The following is a 10,867-nucleotide window of genomic DNA, read 5'->3' on the forward strand; positions in this document are numbered from 1 at the left end:
AGGTCTTCCCATGAATTCGATTCTAACGGCGGGCTAGAAGAACGTGAGAAGCTACTAGATTAAAAAGAACTAAACTGAACGCCCAAATAAATCACTTCTCTTAGGTGTTAGCTACTGTTAGGAATTATTAGAATAAGACCACTGGAAGTCGGTAAATAGTAGGCCGCTGCAAAAACGGTCGTAGAACAGTACACAGGTTGGTTCATAGGTGTGGAACCACGTTTCTAACACAAAAATAAATGTATAAACGCAAATTTAAAGTCAAGTCGTAAGAGAAAGGTGAAGGGAAAAATCTTTGAGGCTACGTTATCAACACGGAGGCCATTTTGGATTTGGAAGCCACCATCTTGGATGCAACTCGGAATGTACAATTGGAAAGGGGTGATTGGAAAGGGGTGATAATACTTCTCACGAAGTTCCGTAAAACTGAAAGCTGGACGATCGGAAACGTCTAAGAACGAAGAGCAACCACTGTTATGGGGTATTTCATTGAGAGTCCAAAGCGCAGAACTCGCCGCATCTCATAGGGAACTTTGATCAACCATACGGCCCGTAACGGGAATTTTCGTCACAAATAAATCACACCATTACAAAACTCTAAAGTTACAATAACTTACCAAGGGTGATTTAGGTTGTCGGATTCGGTCTTCGGAATGGGTGACTTGCAAAGCTGGATGAAAACAGTAGTACCCCTATGACGTCCTGTTCGATTTCTATGTAAGTGGAGACGCCAGATATGAGCTGTCATTGGTTAACTTCGTCGTAGGCGGATGGAGCCTCGAAACTGATGGTTTAATAGGGAATGTGGAGTTCCCAACCAAAGACTAGGGGTAGCGCGCTTGGTTAGAAATCAAAATGTCCTCGGTCCCGGGTTAGAACATCGCCGATACTTAAATTTTGAATAAAAGTTATCAGCATTGGCGACCGAAACTTCCAGCATGAGGCCTACGGCCTTGTCAAAGGCGGCGCAGGAGTGGACGGAGGTTCAGGGCACTCTCTTGCCCATGGGGCAGTAAGCAGAAGGATGCAAAAGGCAATGGAAACCACTGCATTAAAGACACAGGTCATGTGGCCTGTAATTGAAAAAGTGTCATGATGACCTCTCCTTTGGCAAAAAATTCCGAACTAATCCCCCATTCGGATCTCCGGGAGGGGACTGCCAGTGGGGAGATGACCATGAGAAAAAGATTGAATAACCAACGAAAGGATAACGTTCTACGAGTCGGGGCGTGGAATGTCAGAAGTTTCTGCATGCTAGGGCAACTAAAAAATCTGAAAAGGGAAATGCGAAAGCTCAGTCTAGATGTAGTGGAGGTCAGTGAAGAGAAGTAGAAAGAAGGCAAGGATTTTTGGTCAGATGAATGTAGGGTAATATCCGCAGCAGCAGAAAAAGATGTAGCGGGGGTAGGATTCGTTATGAATAGGAAGGTAGGACAGAGAGTGAGTTACTGTGAACAATTCAGTGATCGAGTTGTTCTCATCGACAGCAAACCAACATCGACAATGATGGTTCAGGAACACATGCAGACGTCGCGAGCATAAAATGAAGAGATAGAGGGAGTAGAAGATACTGAACGTGTAATTCAGTACTAAAGGAAGATGAAAATTTAATAGACATGGGGGACTCGAATGCTGTTGTAGAGGAAGGAACAGAATAAAGGGTTACGGAAGAATACGGGATTGGTACCTGGAATAAAAGAAGATAAAGACTAATTGAATTCTGCAAAAATTTTCAGGTAGTGATAGCGAATAGTCTGTCCAACAAGCACAAGAGGAAGTGGTATACTTGAAAAAGGCCGGGAGACATAGGAAGATTTCAGTTAGATTACATCACGGTCAGAGCAAGATTCCCATATTAGATATTAGATTGTAGACGTTCCCAGGAGCACATACGGACGCAGATCACAATTTAGTAGAGACGAAAAGTTAGCTAAAATTTGTGAGATAGTGAAGAAGAATCAGTGCGCAAAGATGTGGGACATGGAAGTACTAAGGAATGAAGTTCTCTAAGACTATAGACATTTCAATAAGGAATAGTTCAGCAGGCAGTTCATTTGAAGAGAAATGGACTTCTCTAAAAAGAGCAATCACGAAAGTTGGAGAAAGAAACATAGGTACAAAGAAGGTAACGGAGAAGAAACCGTGGGTAACAGAAAAAATGATTCAGTTGGTCGACGAAAGAAGGAAGTACAAAAACGCTCAGGGAGATTCAAGAATACAGACATACAGATCACTTAGGAATGAAATAAACTGGAAGTGTACGGAAGCTAAGGCGAAACGGCTACATGAAAATTTGAAAAAATCGTAAAAGAAATGATTGTCGAAAGGACTGACTCAGCATACAGAAAAGTTATAACAACTTCCGGTGAAATTAAAAGCAATTGCGGTAACATTTAGAGTGCAATAGGATTTCCACTGTTAAATACAGAGGATAGAGGGTATAGACGGAAGGAGTGCACTGAGGGCCTCTATGAGGGGGAGGAATTGTCTTATGACGTGATAAGCCGGCCGCTGTGGCCGAGTGGTTCTAGGCACTTCAGTCCAGAACCGCGCTGCTGCTACAGTCGCAGGTTCGAATCCTGCCTCCGGCATGGATGTGTGTGACGTCCTTAAGTTAGTTAGGTTTAAGTAGTTCTAAGTCTAGGGGACTGATGACCTCAGATGTTAAGTCCCATATGCTTAGAATCATTTGAACCATTTTATGATGTGATAGAAGAAGAAACAGGAATCGACAGGGAAGAAATAGGAGATCCCGTATTAGAATCAGAAGAGCTTTGAACGATTTAAAATCAAATAAGGCAGAAGGGATGGAAAGGAATTTCTTAAATCTTTGGGGGAAGTGGCAATAAAGCGATTATTCACGTTGTTCGGTAGAATGTACGAGACTGACGAAACATCATCAAACTTTCGGAACAACATCATACATACATTTCTCAAGACTGCAACAGCCAAAAAGTGCGAGAATTATTGCACAATCATCTTAACAACTCTTTCATCTAAGTTCCTGACAAGACTAATATACAGAAGAATGGAAAAGAAAATTGGTGTGTTAAATCACGATCAGTTTGGCTTTAGGAAAGGTAAACGCACCAGAAACGCAGTTCTGACGTTGCGGTTAATGATGGAAGCAGGATTGAAGGAAAATCAAAACACGCTCGTAGGGTTTGTCGACCTGGAAAAAGCGTTCGACAATGTTAAAAGATGTTCGATATCTCGAGAAAAACTATAGTGAAGGACGCGTAATATACAATATGTACACTGAAGCGCAAAAGAAACTGGTACTGGCATGCGTATCCAAATACAGACATATGTAAACAGGCAGATACGGCGCTGCAGTCGGCAGTGCCTATACGTATAGCACGGCTAGTGTCTGATGCAGTTGTTAGATTGGTTACTGCTGCTACAATTGCAGGTTATCAAGAGTTAAGTGAGTTTCATCGTGGTGTTGCAGTCGGCGCACGAACGATGGGACACAGAATCTCCGAGGTAGCGATGAAGTGTGATTTTCTCGTACGGCCGTGAAACGTCGCCGGCCAATGTGGCCGAGCGGTTCTAGGCGCTTCAGTCTGGAACCGCGCGACCGCTACGGCCGCAGGTCGAATCTTGCCTCGGGCATGGATGTGTGTGATGTCCTTAGGTTAGTTAGGTTTAAGTAGTTCTCAGTTCTTGGGGACTGATGACCTCAGATGTTAAGTCCCATAGTGCTTAGAGCCATTTGAACCATTTTGAACCGTGAATATCAGGAATTCGGCGAATCATCAGATCTCCGAGATGGCTGCGGCCGGAAAAAGATCCTGCACGAACGAGACCAACTATGACTGAACCAAATCGTTGAGCGTGACAGAAGTACAATTCTTCCGTAAATTGCTGCAGATTTCGATGCTGGGCCATCAACAAGTGTCAGCGTGTGACCATTCAAGGAAACATCATCGATATGGGCTTTCGAAGTCGAAGGTCCATTCGTATACCCATGACGACTATATGACTTTACGCTTCTCCTGGGCCCATCGACACCGACACTGGATTGTTGATGGCTGGAAACATGTTGCCTGGCTGGACGAGTATCGTTTCAAATTGTATCGAGTGGGTGAATGTGTATGGGTATGGAGACAACCTTATGAATCCATGGGCCCTGCGTTTCAGCTGGGGACTGTTCAAGCTGGTTGATGCTCTGTGATGATGTAGGGCGTGTGCAATTGGAGTGATATGGGACCCCCGATATATCTAGATACGACTGTGACGGGTGACACGTACGTAAACATCCTGTCTGATGACCTGCGTCCACTCATGTCCATTGTGCATTCCGACGGACATGAGCAATTCCAGCAGGACAATGCGACACTCCACACGTCCAAAATTGCTACAGATTGGCTTCAGGAACACTCTTCTGAGCTGAAACACTTCCGCTGGCCACCAAACTCCCCAGACATGAACATTGTTGAGCATATCTGGGATGCCTTGCAACGTGCTGTTCAGCGAGATCTCCACCCCTGGTACTCTTACGGATTTAAGGATAGCCTTCCAGGATTCATGGAGTCAGTTGCCTCCAGCACTACTTCAGGCATTAGTCGAGTCCATGCCACGTCGTTTTGCGGCAATCCTGCGTGCTGACTGGGGCCCTACACGATATTAATCAGGTGAACAAGGTTCTTTGGCGCTTCAGTGTACAAGAACCAAGAGGGAACAATAAAAGTGGAAAACTAAGAAAGAAGTGCATGAAAAAATGAAGGGTGTAAGACAGGGATGTAGTCTGTAGCCTCTGCTATTCAATACGTACGTCGAAGAAGCAATAACGGAAATAAAACAAAGGTTCAAGAGTAGGATTAAAATTCAAGGTGGTTAGATGCCAATGTTAAGATTCGCTGATGACATTGCTATCCTCAGTAAAAGTGAAGAAGTATTATACGGTCTGTTGAATGGAATGAACATTCTAATCAGCTCAGAATATGTATTGGAGTAATCTGAAGACATATGAAAGTAATGAAAGGAGTGAGGAAGTTCTGTTCAGAATCGGAAACGAAAGGAATACATTGAAAACACTGACAAGAAGAAGGGACAGGATGATAGGACCTGTCTTAAGAGCCGCACGGGGTCCGCGTGGTCTGAGGCGCCTTGTATCGTTCCGTGCGGCTTTCTCCGTCGGAAGTTCGAGTCCTTCCTCTGGCATGGGCGTGCGTGTTGTCCATAGCGTAAGTTAGTTGAAGTTAGATTAAGTAGTGTAGGGACCGATGACATCAGCAATTTGTTCCTGTAAGACCTTACCACAAATTTCCAAATTTTCCTGTGTTAAAGACATCAGGGAGTAACTCCCATGGTACTAAAGGGAGCTGTAGAGAGTAGAAACTGTAAAGGAAGACAGAGGTTGGAATACACCCAACAAATGAGAAAGGACGTGGGCTGCAAGTGCTACTCTTATCCCTGTTAACAACAGCCGATTGTATTCTGTGTCTGTACCGTCGACTGTTACTCCAATTTGTTATGTTGAAGCGCTTGTTCCTGAAACCTGCTGCGTTACTTTAATCGGTAGCAGTTTACTGTTTAATAGTTCCCACTGTGATAGCATCACACCTACTTCTAAGTCGTCAGAGCGCCTGAAATATCATTTCAGTATAAACTTAGACTTTTCTTTTATATTTAAGAGAGATACCTTTGGAGGTACACTCTCAAGACAATTGGTCAGTGCTACTATACCTTATCGACAAGGGTTTGCTATGGTCAGCTGGCGAACTCATTGCTCATGAAAAGTGACAGATCACTATGGATCGCTCTGCTGTGCGTATTAATGACTGACACTGTAAAATACACATATTGACTCTAGCCTAATGGTACCCAGCTCCATTTCGGCTCCTCTAGCTCGGGTGTTGCTTGGGATAGCTACAGAATAGACTCCTCGCTCTCTTGGCTGGTGCTGTCCGATCCGCTAAAAAGTCCCTCTCCTAGTCTCCCGTGCTCTACGAGGTGCATTCAAGTTTTAAGGCCTCCGATTTTTTTTCTCCGGACTGGAAAGAGATAGAAACATGCGCATTGTTTTAAAATGAGGCCGCGTTCATTGTCAATACGTCCCAGAGATGGCAGCACCGTACGGCAGATGGAATTTTACCGCCAGCGGCGAGAATGAGAACTGTTTTAAATACTTAAAATGGCGACGTTTTCCTTACTTGAACAGCGTGCAATCATTCGTTTTCTGAATTTGCGTGGTGAGAAACCAATTGAAATTCAACGACAGTTGAAGGAGATGTGTGGTGATGGAGTTATGGATGTGTCGAAAGTGCGTTCGTGGGTGCGACAGTTTAATGAAGGCAGAACATCGTGTGACAACAAACCGAAACAACCTCGGACTCACACAAGCCGGTCTGACGACATGATCGAGAAAGTGGAGAGAATTGTTTTGGGGGATCACCGAATGACTGTTGAACAGATTGCCTCCAGAGTTGGCATTTCTGTGGGTTCTGTGCACACAATCCTGCATGACGACCTGAAAATGCGAGAAGTGTCATCCAGGTGGGTGCCACGAATGCTGACGGACGACCACATGGCTGCCCATGTGGCATGTTGCCAAACAATGTTGATGCACAACGACAGCATGAATGGGACTTTCTTTTCGTCGGTTGTGACAATGGATGAGACGTGGATGCCATTTTTCAATCCAGAAACAAAGCGCCAGTCAGCTCAATGGAAGCACACAGATTCCCTGCCACCAAAAAAATTTCGGGGAACCACCAGTGCTGAAAAAATGATGGTGTCCATGTTCTGGGACAGCGAGGGCGTAATCCTTATCCATTGCGTTCCAAAGGGCACTGCGGTAACAGGTGCATCCTACGAAAATTTTTTGAAGAACAAATTCCTTCCTGCACTGCAACAAAAACGTCCGGGAAGGGCTGTGCGTGTGCTGTTTCACCAAGACAATGCACCCGCACATCGAGCTAACGTTACGCAACAGTTTCTTCGCAATAATAACTTTGAAGTGATTCCTCATGCTCCCTACTCACCTGACCTGGCTCCTAGTGACTTTTGGCTTTTTCCAACAATGAAAGACACTCTCCGTGGCCGCACATTCACCGGCCGTGCTGCTATTGCCTCAGCGATTTTCCAGTGGTCAAAACAGACTCCTAAAGAAGCCTTCGCCGCTGCCATGGAATCATGGCGTCAGCGTTGTGAAATATGTGTACGTCTGCAGGGCGATTACGTCGAGAAGTAACCCCAGTTTCATCGATTTCGGGTGAGTAGTTAATTAGAAAAAAAATCGGAGGCCTTAGAACTCGAATGCACCTCGTATGGATAGCTCTACTGCGCATATTAATGACTGACACTGTAAAAAATATATATTGACTCTAGCCTAATGGTACCTAGCTCCATTTCGGCTCCTCTAGCTAGGGGGTTGCTTGGAATAGCTACAGAATAGACTCCTCGCTCTCTTGGCTGGTGCCGTCCGATCCGCTAACAAGTCCCTCTCCTAGTCTCCCGTGTTCTATTTGGGACTTCACCCACCTCCAGATGGATGGCGGCTACCTTAGGTACGCTGTCTGTACCCCTTTGGAATAGAATAAACCTCGAAACATTTTTGTAGATTTCTGCGGTACTCTCTTTCGATTTTAACTATCGTAGAGTCCACAAAAAAATCCATCCTTAGCCCATCCTATACAGACAGCCCCTTAAGTATATTTACAGGTGTATGAGGTCCCACTAACCAGTCACTAACTGAAGCAATTCAGAGGCGGGCTGTTAATTTGTTACCTGTAGGTTCGAACAACACGTAAGTGTTAGGTGGTTCGAGAATTCAAATGGGAATATGTGGAGGGAAGGTGACGTTCTTTTCGAGAAATTCAATCGAGAAAATATAGAGAACCGGAATTTAAAGTCGACTGCCGAAGCATTCTACCACCAGCAACATACATTGCTCGTAAAGACCACGATGATAAGATACGAGAATTTAGGGATCGTGTGGAGGCATATAGACGATCGTTTTTCCGTCAGTCTTTTTGTGACTGTAACAGGAAGTGGTTAGTAGTAGTACAGGGTACCCTCCGACACGCACCGTACAGTGGCTTGCGAAGTATCTATATAGATGTAGATGTCGGCCCACATTTTGAGGGAGAACCGCACTTGGTGATGAGATGAAACAGTTGCTTGTGGGTTTTATATATATATATATAGGTTAGGTTAGGTTATATATGTATATATATATATACATATATATATATATATATATATATATATATATATATATATATATATATATATATATATATATATACACTCCTGGAAATTGAAATAAGAACACCGTGAATTCATTGTCCCAGGAAGGGGAAACTTTATTGACACATTCCTGGAGTCAGATACGTCACATGATCGCACTGACAGAACCACAGGCACATAGACACAGGCAACAGAGCATGCACAATGTCGGCACTAGTACAGTGTATATCCACCTTTCACAGCAATGCAGGCTGCTATTCTCCCATGGAGACGATTGTAGAGATGCTGGATGTAGTCCTGTGGAACGGCTTGCCATGCCATTTCCACCTGGCGCCTCAGTTGGACCAGCGTTCGTGCTGGACGTGCAGACCGCGTGAGACGACGCTTCATCCAGTCCCAAACATGCTCAATGGGGGACAGATCCGGAGATCTTGCTGGCCAGGGTAGTTGACTTACACCTTCTAGAGCACGTTGGGTGGCACGGGATACATGCGGACGTGCATTGTCCTGTTGGAACAGCAAGTTCCCTTGCCGGTCTAGGAATGGTAGAACGATGGGTTCAATGACGGTTTGGATGTACCGTGCACTATTCAGTGTCCCCTCGACGATCACTAGTGGTGTACGGCCAGTGTAGGAGATCGCTCCCCACACCATGATGCCGGGTGTTGGCCCTGTGTGCCTCGGTCATATGCAGTCCTGATTGTGGCGCTCACCTGCACGGCGCCAAACACGCATATGACCATCATTGGCACCAAGGCAGAAGCGACTCTCATCGCTGAAGACGACACGTCTCCATTCGTCCCTCCATTCACGCCTGTCGCGACACCACTAGAGGCGAGCTGCACGATGTAGGGGCGTGAGCGGAAGACGGCCTAACGGTGTGCGGGATCGTAGCCCAGCTTCATGGAGACGGTTGTGAATGGTCCTCGCCGATACCCCAGGAGCAACAGTGTCCCTAATTTGCTGGGAAGTGGCGGTGCGGTCCCCTACGGCACTGCGTAGGATCCTATGGTCTTGGCTTGCATCCGTGCGTCACTGCAGTCCGGTCCCAGGTCGACGGGCACGTGCACCTTCCGCCGACCACTGGTGACAACATCGATGTACTGTGGAGACCTCACGCTCCACGTGTTGAGCAATTCGGCGGTACGTCCACCCGGCCTCCCGCATGCCCACTATACGCCCTCGCTCAAAGTCCATCAACTGCACATACGGTTCACGTCCACGCTGTCGCGGCATGCTACCAGTGTTAAAGACTGCGATGGAGCTCCGTATGCCACGGCAAACTGGCTGACACTGACGGCGGCGGTGCACAAATGCTGGGCAGCTAGCGCCATTCGACGGCCAACACCGCGGTTCCTGGTGTGTCCGCTGTGCCGTGCGTGTGATCATTGCTTGTACAGCCCTCTCGCAGTGTCCGGAGCAAGTATGGTGGGTCTGACACACCGGTGTCAATGTGTTCTTTTTTCCATTTCCAGGAGTGTATATATAACCTATGTTGATTGTAGAAATTTATAATGTCATGAATTTGTAGCATACCGCTGCAAGAACCAGAGTCCCTCTACATACTTAATACCATTGTTGCTACTGCAACTATCTCCATACCGTCGTTGGAGTAGTATTCACTTGCAATACCAAATTTCGAGTGCCAACAGAAGGCGTCGCACGCACAAAATCCACCATCTATTCACCTACTATTGGGACTATAGAGCCTTGTTGACCCCTCTGGAAATCAGGAGATATAAACTTCTCACGAGCGCGCAGACGACGATGTCTGGACATCTTCGGTGCGAGTCCTCTCCAGGTACCGACTACGAGCCAGCGGAGAAATTTCGTCTCCCTTACCTTACAGAAAGTACGCTTCTGCCATCTTGAGTTCATGTCGAATGTCAAACACGCAGCCTCGAAAGGAACTGTCGGTTCAATATTTTCTGTCACGGCATCTACATGTGCGAAGGAATGCGTTTGGGGAATATCACCATTCTGAAAACTGTAACTTCGACGCGCGTTGTAATGAACTATGGTCATTGGCTACACATGGGGAATGCATACCTGAAATTATGCCCCCAATCTTTGAAACACACTGCACAATCTTGTAAAATCGGAATGTCTTTCGAGAAACAAAAACTATGTACTGCTACAGATTTGTGTGCCGTGCGTTTGGAGAAATATTGTAATGAACTGTTTTTATTGTCTGCATATTGGTAACACACACCTAAAGTTACTCCCTCTGTTTTTGAAATACACAGTAAAGTCTCATAAAATCGGACTGTCCTTTTGAAAACAAGGCAATGAATTCCTAAAGATATATGTTTCGTACAGTTTCCTACAGTTTCTATCTTCTTTCATGTAAAAGATACTATCCCATGAAACTGAAGGAATTGTAGAACTGAATCGTATAAGTGGGGAAGAAATCTTCATTCTACCTGCTTTTCACTGATTATGTTAACTGAATCGTAGAATTTGCCGTTTTTTCTCGTCGAGTTTCATTACGTCTTTAAGTTATCGTCGTGAGGACCACAACATCAATGACTATGGAATATGATCTCAGGGAAAGATGGCCGGGAGTTCAGATTGATCGTAGCACAGTGTAAACGCCAATTTGTGGCGACTGTGAAAGCCTTGCAGGCAAGTGAGATTTGTTGCGTCGGTGTGGGCGCCAAACCGCCGGCCC

The sequence above is a fragment of the Schistocerca americana genome, chromosome 2, assembly GCF_021461395.2.
Source record: "Schistocerca americana isolate TAMUIC-IGC-003095 chromosome 2, iqSchAmer2.1, whole genome shotgun sequence".
NCBI classification, from domain to species: domain Eukaryota; kingdom Metazoa; phylum Arthropoda; class Insecta; order Orthoptera; family Acrididae; genus Schistocerca; species Schistocerca americana.